The 12,861-nt window shown below is 45.6% G+C and overlaps 1 protein-coding gene and 2 non-coding genes across 3 annotated transcripts in view; 1 reads left to right on the forward strand and 2 right to left on the reverse strand.

The window, feature by feature from the left end:
* Positions 1–12,861, forward strand: part of LOC102443733 (uncharacterized) — a 277,521-nt gene that overhangs the window by 76,564 nt on the left and 188,096 nt on the right. The window lies entirely within an intron of this gene.
* TRNAG-UCC (transfer RNA glycine (anticodon UCC)) lies at positions 2,915–2,986 on the reverse strand. Its single transcript has one exon. It is a non-coding gene; the product is annotated as a tRNA-Gly (tRNA).
* TRNAC-GCA (transfer RNA cysteine (anticodon GCA)) lies at positions 6,244–6,315 on the reverse strand. The gene has a single exon. It is a non-coding gene; the product is annotated as a tRNA-Cys (tRNA).

Below are 12,861 nucleotides of genomic sequence, written 5' to 3' on the forward strand. Positions count from 1 at the left end.
ATTGAGTATCCAGTACACTAGCCCTTATGCCACAACTATGTCGCTCACAGCCTCCCTGGGTGCCCCTGATACTTTGCTTCTGTTCTCGTGGATTTATCTCTCCAATTCTTTGCCTAGACTGGCTTTTACAACACACTCATTGCTGTGCCCTGCATCAGGATTCTTTCAAGGGGCAGCCCCAGGGACCAACAAATGTCCCTTTTACACATCACACCCCTCACAGCTGGCTGTGCTTGGTTAGTGAAAACCCAGAGTTTTGAGATGTGTTCACAGTCCCACCTCAGAAGTGTCTGTGTGGACCTACAGCTGCTTTTTCTCAGCTGTTGAATACTCTTAGCCTCTTCTGCAGTGTTATGAGTTTGCACTGCTTAACTCAAGTGTGTGGTGCTTTCTGTTCTTAGTGATTTTACTGGGTAGCAGGCAATGTTGCCCCTCATCTTTTCCATCCATGTGTGGACTTTTCCCATCAGTGTGCAGAATACATTTTTATGTGCACCAAGGCATGTACAGAGGTGCACCACCAGTAGAAAAAAAAACCTAGCTCTGGGTGCTCTGCTAATCAACTAGGCAGCTTTGGAATCTCTCCTGAGCTGCCACACCAGCACAGCCTCTGCATTGACTGTCCTTTCACCAATGGCCTGACACCAGCTCCAATAAAACACAGTGCCCAGTAATTCAGCTCTGATCATTACAGAACAGAAACTGCACTACTTCTGCTGGAGCTTGATTTCTACTTCCGTCCTATAACTGCACCTTGCACTGTGAGGTGCTGCAGTAGCTAAGATGCTGGTCCACAATTCTTTGTGCTCTATGTGGGTTCAAATCCTCTCCTCATCAAAAAGAAAGCAGATTTATGCTTTAAATAAATAAAAAAATTCTAAATACTAGGTTTCTAAAAGAATTCTTTAGTTCTGTGCTTCTCAGCTGTTATTGCAAAAGATAATTTCAGTGTTATCTTTCCTGGGATCTCTCTCAATTATTCAAACGCCCCATGTCATGCAGAAGGGCAGAGGTCAAGGAATGCCAGTCTGTTAACAGGGAAAGAGCCAGAGGTTGGGATGGCAGGTTTAAAGCAATTATGCATTGAATGCTGAGATTTAACTGTTGGTGGGAATGGAAGGTTGGATGCAAGAATGTAAAGCACAAACTGAAATTACCAAGTTAAAAAAAAGAAAGGGTATGTCTAGACTGCATGGCTATTTCGGAATACTGGACGTATCCAGAAATAACTACCCCGATTCCAAAGAATGCATCCACTATTTTGAAATAATTTTTGAAATAATGGACACGCTCTTTTGGCATCCCTGTAAACTTAATTTCACGAGAAATAAAGGATGTCTTGAAACAGTGCTTCATTTCAAAATTTGGCTCCATGTAGACATGCTAAATTTCAAAATAGCCTATTTCAAAATAAAATTGCAATAAGATACACGCTTCTTCAGGAACAGTGCCTTGTATAGAAAGCTGCAAGCAGGGACTTCCTTTCTAAATCAGAGCATTCAGTAGGGGCTATGGAAAGGACCAGCCTATCCCTTACTCCTGTGGCTCATGAAGACTTACCTCACAAACCTTGATAGCACTAAAGAGGTCTTCAACCACAGCAGAATGACTGCAGAATGTACCTTTGGCAGAATGAAGAGTGTTAATGTTGCCTTTTTGGCAGGTTAGACATCAAGGAGGAAAACACACTCATGGTCATAGTGTAATCACCACCAGGAAGATTTGAACCTGGGACCTCTGAAGTGGAGTATAGGTGCTGCTACTTTCTGAGCTAAAAGCCAGCTGTCTCCCAGCTCCTGCAGTAGAGGTCTCTTGATTTTAACTGTTGCTGTGATCTAGGTGCCACTCCATGGGATAATGAACCACACTAGGGCTATGTCTACACTGGTGCAATTTTGCTCCAGAAGTATGCAAATGAGGCTAAGCATGGAATATCGCCGAGCCTGATTTGCATATCTAATAAGCCACCATTTTTGCGGAAAAGGCTCTTGTGCCAGAAGGAGCTGTCTACACTGCCCCTTCTTGCGCAAGAAAAACCCTTTTGCACAATGCCGTTACGCTGATTATTTTCAGGAATAACAGCATTGCGCAAGAGGGTTTTTCTTGCGCAAGAAGGGGCAGTGTAGACAGCTCCTTCTGGCACAAGAGCCTCTTCTGCAAAAATGGCGGCTCATTAGATATGCAAATGAGGATTGGCGATATTCCACGCTTAGCCTCATTTGTATATTTCTGGTGCAACAACCCTCCAGTGTAGACATAGCCTAGGTGTGTGGGTTACAATAGCAGCCTGCTGTGCTCTGAACAACATTTGTAAAGCTATGAGGGGTGGGGAGGATTTTCCTATGGGTAGCTCATTGAGATGGATCATCTGGCTACTGATTTGAGCAGTCAGCTACAAGGACAGTTAGAGTGGCTCAGTTGAGGGAGGGGAAGACACTATTCGAATTTACAAGGTTTTGAAGCAGCATTTTGACTATGAGCCCCACTAATATGTTTTTCTGTCTGTCATTTAGCTGGGCATTGCTGTCTTACTTGCTGCCTTATAAGACCCTTGTAATGATTGCAGCGGGAGCATTGGTTGCAGCCTTCAGTTGTGCCAATTGCCACTCTTCATGAATTTCAGCAGCAACCAACATGTGAAGGACAAAAACAAAGATTCATTCTATTCCTAACAATAACATTTTTTTAAATTGGCCAAACTTGTCAGATGTCCCACATCCTCCTCCAACTCCACTTCCTCGCCCATCACACTGTCCTTGTGGTTTGGCCATGGCTTCCAGTTGCCCTGAAATATCCTTGGGATTCTTAGCAATTGAGATGGGGTTGCCGGATGACGGACTGCAGCACCCTGTAGTAAAGGCAGGTCTTCAGAGCCCCAGGGAGAAATGATTTGCCAAGAAAACAATCACCTTATTGCATTGGCTGGGAATCGAACCCAGGTCAACTGCTTGGAAGGCAGCTATGCTCACCACTATACCACCAATGCACTTATTTGAAGCCTTTCTTGTGAGCTATGAAAATGACTCATTCACACAGCCCTCATGAATAGGCTGGATTTGCTGGAGGCAGCTTGTTAACATTGGGCAGACAGGTTCCTTCAGTGACTCAGAAGGCAGCTATGATCACCACCAGGGCTCCACAAATCATGTAATCTACTCGCCCGTGGCAAGCAGATTACAAGCCGGCACAGCCAGCGCAGCGCAATCTGCACATACGCAACTCGCAGAACCGCGCGGCTGGCCCTGATCACCACTATACCGCCAATGCGCTTGCTCTAAAAGTTTCTCGTGAGCTGTGAAAATGACTTGTTCACACAGCCCTCATGAACAGGCTGGAGGTAGCTTGTTAACACTGGGCAGACAGGTTTCCTCAGTGACTAGAAGATAGGACAGGGGCTGCAGGCTGGGGTGGAGGTGCAACAGGAACAATACAGGAGGTAGGTAGGGTGGAGGAGGAGAGTGAGGGTGAGAGTGTGGGGTCTGGTGGAAGATGGTGTGCAGGAATGGCCTGGGGGTTGGGTTCTGGGCAGGAGGAGGCAGAGGATTCAAGACAGGCAAAAAGAGAAAACAACAGAATTCCACTTGTCATCACCTATAGCCCACAACTTAAATGCCTCCAATGCATTGTCAACAATCTACAACCTATCCTGGAAAATAACCCCTCACAGACTTTGGGGGAAAGGCCAATCCTTGCCTCCAGACAATCCCCTAACCTCAAACAATTTCTTTCCAGTAACCACACAACACACCTCCAGCAACCCACCCCTGCAATCAGCCCCAGTGCCAACTCTGCCCACACATCTACGCAAGTGATTTCATCCCTGGACTCAACATCATCAGCCACTACATCGGGGGCCCATTTAACTGCACATACACTAATGTGATCTATGCCTTCAAATGCCAGTAATGCCCCACTGACATATATATTGGCCAAACTGGACAGTCTCTTTGGGAAAGAATTAATGGACACAAATCAGATATCTGAAAGGGCAACACACAGAAACCTGTTGGAGCAAAATGCAGGACAATGTAGCACTTTAAAGACTAACAAGATGGTTTATTAGATGATGAGCTTTCGTGGGCCAGACCCACTTCCTCAGATCAAATAGTGGAAGAAAGTAGTCACAACCATATATACCAAAGGATACAATTAAAAATTGGTATATATGGTTGTGACTACTTTCTTCCACTATTTGATCTGAGGAAGTGGGTCTGGCCCACGAAAGCTCATCATCTAATAAACCATCTTGTTAGTCTTTAAAGTGCTACATTGTCCTGCATTTTGCTTCAACTACCCCAGACTAACATGGCTACATTTCTAAACCTGTTGGAGAACACTTTAACCTGCCCGGGCACTCATTAATGGATCTCCAAGTCACTGTGTTGTTTCAGGCCAATTCCACAAGTCAAATACACAGGGAAAGGATTGGAATTTAACTTCATTTACAAGTTAGATTCTTATCAGAATGGAATTAACAGAGCTATCAGCTGGCTTGCACACCACCTTCCCTATCCTAATGACTTAACAAACCAACCAATGGAGGTGCTAATTGTTTTTATCAGCTTCTTGTAACTATTTGAAGAATCTATTCAACATCTTTCTTCTCCTCCTCCTCTTCCCCCTCCCCCTGCTTCCCTTATTTGTTCTTGGATCTGGACTTTTAATACTCAAATCATCTGAAGAAGTGGGTTATGCCCACGAACGCTCATACTATCTACATGTTTTGTTAATCTTTAAGGTGCTACTAGACTATTTGTTGGTTTTTAAGTTTTTCTACTTACAGACTAACTCGGCTAGCCCTCTGAAGCCCATAAATAATGGCAGATTTTATGCATAGTAAGTTAATATTTCTATTATGTTGATGTATGGCCATGAAATTTACTATTTACTTTATCCCAGCACATTCAAAGACTCACCTGCTGCACAAGAGCTCCTCTAAGTTTTACGAACAGCCTGCCCCCCCCCCCCCACTTCTAGGGGATGCAATTTTGTGACCCACAAGGAAGTTAAAGTAATGTGCCCAAGATCATATAGTCCTTAGGAGAAAATAAAGGGGAAAAAAATATCCAGCTGTTTCTAGCCACGTGTTCAATGAAACCCAAAAGTGAGACTAGAGGAATAAGATGGTGCAATTAACTATCTGGTACTATGCTGAACCTGCAACAATGCAGCTAAAGCCTTGTGGTTGGTTGGTAGAGACTCTGCTGTCAATCATGAGAGAGAAGCACATTGCCTGTAAACAGCTTCCATTTCAATGCATCTGAAAACTGCAAAAGGCCATGATCTGGGCTGAAGGAAGGTTGCCATTTATTAGAACCCTAATGTCTATTGTGTGCACAAAGAAAGGGTTACATATGCAACAGGTAGACACTTCACCAGCTGTACAAGAGACTGAATCTGCATCTCAGCTTTGAATTATCCCAGTTTCTAATGTATTCCCATTGTGATACTTTCCCTCTACTCTTCCTGATTCTAAGATTCTGGTCCCAGATGGAATATGGGGCAGAAAGGACTACTTTATGTTACACTAGCTGGAGTTACCCAGCGTTGCTCAGGAAACCAGAGGAAGAAAATGTAGAAAAAGAGTAGTCCATTATTTTTTGAATGGTAGAAAAGTTGCACTGATTTCTATAGGGATTAAACTATAGGTCCGCATCATCCCTGGAGTGGGTGGGGTGTGACCCTGGGTGGAAGAGAGATTGCGTGTGGGAGGGGCACCCCAGCTTGTGCCTGGGGCTGCAGGTGCCACGGGGAGCAGGGTGGGTGCACAAGCCGTTGTGCACGTGGGGGGTGGGGCACTGCATGCTGGCGTGGAGGAGGGGGGAAGAGGGTTGTTTATGTAACCTTGTGGGTGGGTGGGAGGGGGCGAGTTCTGGATGGCACTGGGGGCTGCAGGCGGCAGGCATGGGACCTAGGGTACTCTTTGATTTTTACAGCTTGGGCTCGGACCTGATTGGGTCCAAAACCTTCTCCTGGATGAAAAGTTATCCCATGCAATAGCTCTTATAGTGTCCAAGTTATTAGCACACAAACTTACAAACATTCTCCTTTATATATTAGATTTGGTGAGAAAATGTAAACTAGATCTTGGAACTGATTTCAGGTGATGGTCAGGTGTGCTAGATTTATAATCACTTGAAGAGCGACAATGTTGAGTTTTTAAAATATCTCCATTCAGTGGAACTTCTGAACATACTGGAGATGCATGTGAAAATATTTTTTCATTAATAAAAATAGTCTGCAAGGGAGCACCTGGACTTGAACCAGGGACCTCTTGATCTGCAGTCAAATGCTCTACCACTGAGCTATACTCCCTTCAACTATAATGACACCTAATTTTGAGGTTTATAAAGGGCACACCCTTTCCCAAAGTGCTGCATAAATACTACCACTTATGCAATCCCCACACCCATTCACTCTCACCATAACACATAAAAGCTTTTTTTGGGAATGCACCATTCTCCCCTGCTCTCACCAGCATTGTTCCAAACCTCAAAGGGATAGGGTCCCTGTACACAGAACCCCTTAATTTCCACAGCATTCATCCATTAATTCCCTTCAACAAATTGTATTCTGAGCAGACGCAGACAGCTCCTTGGATTGTTAGCCCCGCCCTGCAGAGGAATGGGGCACCAGCAAGCGGGGGCCCAGTGCAGCAGCCCCTTTTGAATATTTTGTACGCTTGTGGAGGGGGGCATGGATCACCATGTCACTCTGTGGATTGCAGCGCATCATGCTGCTGAGTTTACTGCCCTATGGGGCATTGCTTTATATCCCAGCCTTCTATGAACTTCCACCTTTGGCCTGTGGTATTTTCCATCATAAGAGCTACAGGACCATGCGGGTGGGAGATGTGGGGGGCAGGAGCAGAGCAGGGCAGGGAGGCAGCAGGGGTCCAGCCTGCCCCTGCACTCGCCAGTGGCAGCAGGAAGTGGAGGGAAGGTGACTTGAGGAAAGAGGTGGAATATTCCCCCCGGCTGCACTCACTGGAGGCTTGGGAAGCAGAGCGACATGGCTGGGAGGTGGCAGAGTGGAGTGGGCTGACACTGGGTTGCTTTTCTTCCTGTCGCCACCAATGAGTGAGGGGGAGAAACCCGATATCTGCTGCTGGAATCAGGCCCTCGTTAGTTCCCCGGTCCCAGTACCAGATTAAGACATTCCAAGGCCCTAAACCAGGGGTCTCCAACCTTTTTATGCAATCACTTTTTGAATTTAAGTGCAATTGCACCTCAAGCCGAAATACCCTTCCCCCACCTCCTTTGTGCCCCTCCTCTGCTCACTCCATTCTCCCTCCCTTTCACTAGGCTGGGGCAACGGGTTAGGGTGCAGGCTCTAGCCTTGGATTAAGGGATTTGGAGTGTGAGAGGTACTCTGAGCTGCAGGCAGTTGGGATATCGGAGGGGGTTCCAGGTGCAGGTTCTGGGAGGGCGTTTGCATGCAGTGGTGCACGGGCTAGGGGTGTTGGAAAGGGCTTATGACTGGAGTAGGGTTTCGAGATGTGGGCTCCAGCTGGGCACTGCTGACCTCAGAGGGCTCCTGGGTGGTGGTGCAGTGGGGCTAAGGCAGGCTCATCCCTGTCCTGGCCCTGCACCGCTCCCAAAGGCAGCCAGCAAACTCCCTCCCAAGTCCTGTCGCGTCCCCTCTCGGCTCTGTGGAGATAGGATACACTGGGTGGGTGAGGCATTCTTCCTCTCCATTCCCTGCCCTGCCCAGCAAGCCGGAGGCTCCTGAGGGGACAGCTCCAAGGCAAAGGGCAGGAGATGCACAGCAGTCAGGGGAGGGCCATTTGAAGAACTGGGCTTGATAACAGCCTCTTGGCCAAACCTGCCTGGATCACCTCTCAGAGGCTCCAAGATCTACCAGTGGATCCCAATCGACTGGTTGGTGACCACTGCCCTAGACTATGGCAAGTTTAAGGGTTCTCTTAGCATTACTGAAAAAAATGAAATGTAGTATTTTTTTTGAATGTAGAGGCAGGAATGCCGGGCGAGAGCTTTCTCTGCCCTGATCTACACTAGGGGGTTATTTCAAAAACACTCCCCTTATTTCAAAATAACAAGCAGAGCGTCCACACTACCAAGCCCGTTATTTTGAAATACGGGGCTGACTATTTCGAAATAATAACTCCAGTTTATCTGGGGGAACAAGCTTATTTCACAATTGTTATTTCAGGAGTTACTGAAAAATAAGTTATTGCCAAATAATTTCCTATTGCAGACATGCCCTCAGTGTTCTAGGATGGACCATCTCCTTGAGGGGAGTAGCTAACAGCTCTGGAAGTGTGTTTACTGTGATGTCACTTGTGCTCGGGTGTGTGTGTGTGTTTTCACACCCCTGAGCGAGAAAGTTGCAACACAGCTGAATGGCCTGTGGAGACAAGATGGAAGAGTAAGGCTGGACTGACTCCGTTGGCACCCAGGATGCGCTGCCACTAAAACAGCAGAGATCAGATCTGTAACATTTCCATAGTGCGCAGTGGACCCAATGGATTTTTAGTCCATTGCCTTAACCACTTGGCCACAAGTACATCCAACTCAGCTTTTTCACCACGCGTTGCTTCTGCTCTCATGGATTGATCCTTTCCAGTTCTTGGCTCAGACCAGCTTGCACAACACACTCACTGCTGTTCCCTGGCACAAGTGTGTCCATGGCTACAGCAAACAGATTCTTGTCCTTTCCCTTCAGGCTGCAGCCTGCGTGGAGCATGTTTGCGGCTAATGTCATTGCTGTACATTGTCCGTTCCCTGCCTCGACAATGCCTTCCCCAGTTACATCTCTAGCACATCAGTAATTCCAATAGCCAGGGGGAGGTTTTCTCTGTGGCTGTCAGCTTTGTCCAGGTTTGGTCTTGTGGCTCCTTTTTCTCCATACCCTAGAGTGAATTCAGGTTTTTAGTCCATCCTTGGGTGCGTCTATGCAGCAGAACTTAACTCGGAATAAGCTACGCAAATTGAGCTACGTCAATTGCGGAGCTTATTTCAAAATAGCTTATTTCGAAATTGGGAACGTCTACACAGAACTGATTTGGAAATAGAGCCCTCTTCCCCCAACTTCCCTTACTCCTCCTACAATGAGGGTTACAGGAATCGGAGTAAGATGCCCTCCAGTTCGACAGGATTTCAACATTATTTCAAAATAACTGTGGACTAAGTTATTTCAAAATAATGTTGCCATATAGACATACCCCTTAACATTTCATGAAATAACAGCAGCAGCCTAAAGAAAGAGGAGAGTGAAAGAGGAGAGTGGGGATGAAGTTTGACCCTTGCCAGTGCCAGAGAGAAGGTTTCAATGGAGTTAAGGGCCTTGGCTCAAACAAGAGACACAGGAAGGTGGAATATCGCTGAGCCTCATTTACATATGTAATGAGCACCTGTTTTTACACAAGAAGCTTTTGCACAAAAACAAGCAGCGTAGATGGCTACTTTTTGTGCAAACCCCCCCTTCTTGTGCAAGAGCCATTCTTCCTCATTTTTTCAGGTACATCACAAACATCCACACTGAAAGGATTAGTTGCAAGAGCAAGCAACTTTTCATCTGTATCTGGAAAATATCAGAGTAGCTCATCACTTAAATGTCTCAAATTCCCCTGTATCGACAATCGCAAATCATCATTAATATTAAGGTCATTTGTACTTTCTTCAAGAAAGGTTGCGAGGGTTGGAAACATATATATATATATATATATATATATATCAATCCATAATTGCAGTTTCATTCTGAAGGATTTTATTTTCTCCAATAATCCAATAACTGTAGAATTTGGTCCTGAAGTGACACATTTAAATAATTTAGTAGGCCAAAAATGTCCACTAGGTATGCTATTTTATACAAACTCTTCTTTTCTGTAAACAAATATTCAAACTCAGTTTTGTTCTGACATAAAAAATGTTTTAAGTTCATTTCGTAACTCAAACACCTGATTTAGAACTTTGCCTCACAACAGCCATCTTACTTCAGTGTGAAACAATAATACTTCACGCAAAGAACCTAGTTCTGAACAAAGGTTTTTAAATATGCGAGTTCTGAGTGTGTTGGATTTAATAAAATTTACAGCTTTAATAACGTCATTGAGTACCTGGTTGAAAGAAATAGGTAAAGTTTTAGTTGCTAGTATTTGCCAATGGATGAAACAGTGAATTCCAATTACTTTTGGAGAAACGTTTTTAACCTGGGTTTGGAATCCAGACTTGCAACCAAACATAGCAGGAACCCCATCTGTGCAAATGCCACACAAGTTTTTTCATTCTATGGAATGTTCTTCAAAGAAAATATTCAAGATATTGAACACATCTTGTGCAGTGGTCATAGTTTCCAATGGTTTGCAGAACAAAAATTCTTCTTTTACATATTAATTTTTAATATACTGAACATACACCATCAGTTGTGCAAGATTATACACATCAGTTGTCTCATCAAGTTGCATACTGAATAATCTTCCAGGAGAATTTTTAATTGCTTCGATGACTTGAAATTTGATGTCATTAGATGTCAGTAATTCTACGCTTAATTGTATTACAAGACATGGACAAAGGTTGCAGCTTTTTCAAAGTATCTGCACCTACCAAAAGGCAGACAATCTCCTTGATACAGGGAACTAGATCCTCAGCTATGGTATGCTCTTTTGCAATTTTCAATGCTACAACGTATGAGGCTTCTATGGCAGCTAACTTTTGTTGCTGATAAGACCCACGATCAAGTCTGCATTTCTAGACACCTTCTGCTTTTTGTTTCAAAAAATTCACATCTCTGCTCTTAAATTGAGGGTGTTTAGTATTTAAATGACGTCGCAATTTAGTTGGTTTCAGTGATACATTGGAAAGAACTTCCATGCATATGACGCACTGTGGCCTTTCCACTCCTGCTGTAATTATCAAAGTAAACACATACTTGATGTATTCGTCAACATACTTTCTTTTTGCTGAAGTCATTTTTTCAAATAAAGGGCAAAATGAAATGTACAGTCCCCTGCTGTATTAATAACAAAAACACATGCACGCAATAAGATTGTGCCAAGCAAACACCAGATTGCTGCTTTACTAACAAAAGCACTTACATGCATTATGATTATGCGACATAGTAAGTCTGAGACGGTGTATATTACCGGCTGTTATTTACACCAGGGCTACTCAACTTTGGAAGCTCCGGGGGCCACAATGAGGGTGTGTCTAGACTACAGGGTTTTGTCGACAAAAGTGGACTTTTGTTGACAAAACTAAACCTGTGTCTACACTACCGCTGAGTTCTGTCGACATAACGTCGACAGAACTCAGCAGTTTTGTCGACACTGGTAAACCTCATTTTACAAAGAATAATGACTTCTGTCGACAGAGTTCTGTCGACAGAAAGCGTTATTGCATCTAAACTGTCCTTTGCATCTACACTGCCATGTCGACAAAGCAGCTTGCTTTGTCGACAGAACTGAATGTAGTCTAGATGTTCTTTGTCGACAGAAGCTTTGTGGACAGTATCTGTCGACAAAGCTTCTGTCGACAAAAGCTTGAAATCTAGATGTACCCTGATATAGCACATGCCAAGGGCCGCAACTTAGCAGATCACAAAATTTATTAAAATAGCCCCTCTCCTACCACAGAGCTAGGCACCCTCCAGCTCCCCTGCTCCAACCCAATGCCCCTTCCCTCCCCCAGAGCCAGGCACCCCAGCCCACTACTTTATCCCTATGCACCCACCCCTCCCCCAGAACAGGCACCCTCCAGCCCTCCCACTGCAACCCAATTCCTGCTCCCCCACATAGTCCCAGCCTCTACCCCCAGGCTCCAAACACAGTCCCAGACCCTACCCTGGCACCCCTCCAGAACACAGTCCCAGCCTCTAGCCCCAGGCTCCGAACACAGTCCCAAGGCCTACTCCGGCACCCCTCAGCACAGTCCCAGCGTGTACCCTCAGCCCACAGAGCACAGTCCCAGCCCCTTCCCCAGGCTCCGCCACAAGTCCTGAGCTGCCTCCCCACCCAGGCCTGGCACGAAGAGCTCACCAGCACAGAGGCAGCCCCAGGGTGGCTGCAGACAAGACCATTCTCCGATGGGCACCAACTGCGTCTTGAGTAGCTCTGATTTACACAGTGCCCAGTGGTGCAGTTAATTTTGCCAGCCACGAGAACCTGGCCGGAGCAGCGGGGGGGACCCTGGTTTCCTCCGCGGCTACAAGCCGGCCAGGGCAGACTCCTGGCCGGCCAACATCAGTTGCCCGAACCCTGGCTGGGGTGGCTGGAAACCTCTCAACCAGACACCCACCCCCACCTACCTGAGCTGGGCCCTGCTTCTTCTCTGGGTTCCCTAGCCCACCTCTAGGGATATTTCCCTAGTCTGCTCTGAGTCACTGAAATGTTATTCAATTCAACTGATCAGTTTAACTGCCTGAAGGTTGTTAAACCAGTTAAGTTGAGAACCACTTCAGGTAAATGGCTCCTTAAGACTAAGCCAGCTGCAGAGACGTTCAGCTGGGGACTTTTTCAAATGCGTGAATGGCTCCTTAAGAGCCATCTGGGGAGACAATTGGCAACCCCTTTGAAATGTAATGGCAACCCATATTTGGGTCCCAACCCATAGGTTGGGAAATGCTGCCTTAGAGAGATAAAATTATGAAATGCATAGACAAAACCCAACCCCACAGTGCATGGGGTAGTGTCCTTTGCCTCAGTTTCCCACCTTGCAGTGACAAAAAAATGTCCCTTTAACACATCACACCCCTTTCTCTCCAGGGCACCCCACTTGCAGTTAGCTGTGCTTGGGTAGTGAAGACCCAAACTATAGAGGTGGGAATGGAAGGATGGACATAAGAATTTACCAAGTGAAAGTGAAATTACCAAGTTAAAAAAGAGAGAGAGAGAGAGAGAGAGAA

The sequence above is a fragment of the Pelodiscus sinensis genome, chromosome 24 (genome assembly GCF_049634645.1).
Source record: "Pelodiscus sinensis isolate JC-2024 chromosome 24, ASM4963464v1, whole genome shotgun sequence".
Taxonomy (NCBI): domain Eukaryota; kingdom Metazoa; phylum Chordata; order Testudines; family Trionychidae; genus Pelodiscus; species Pelodiscus sinensis.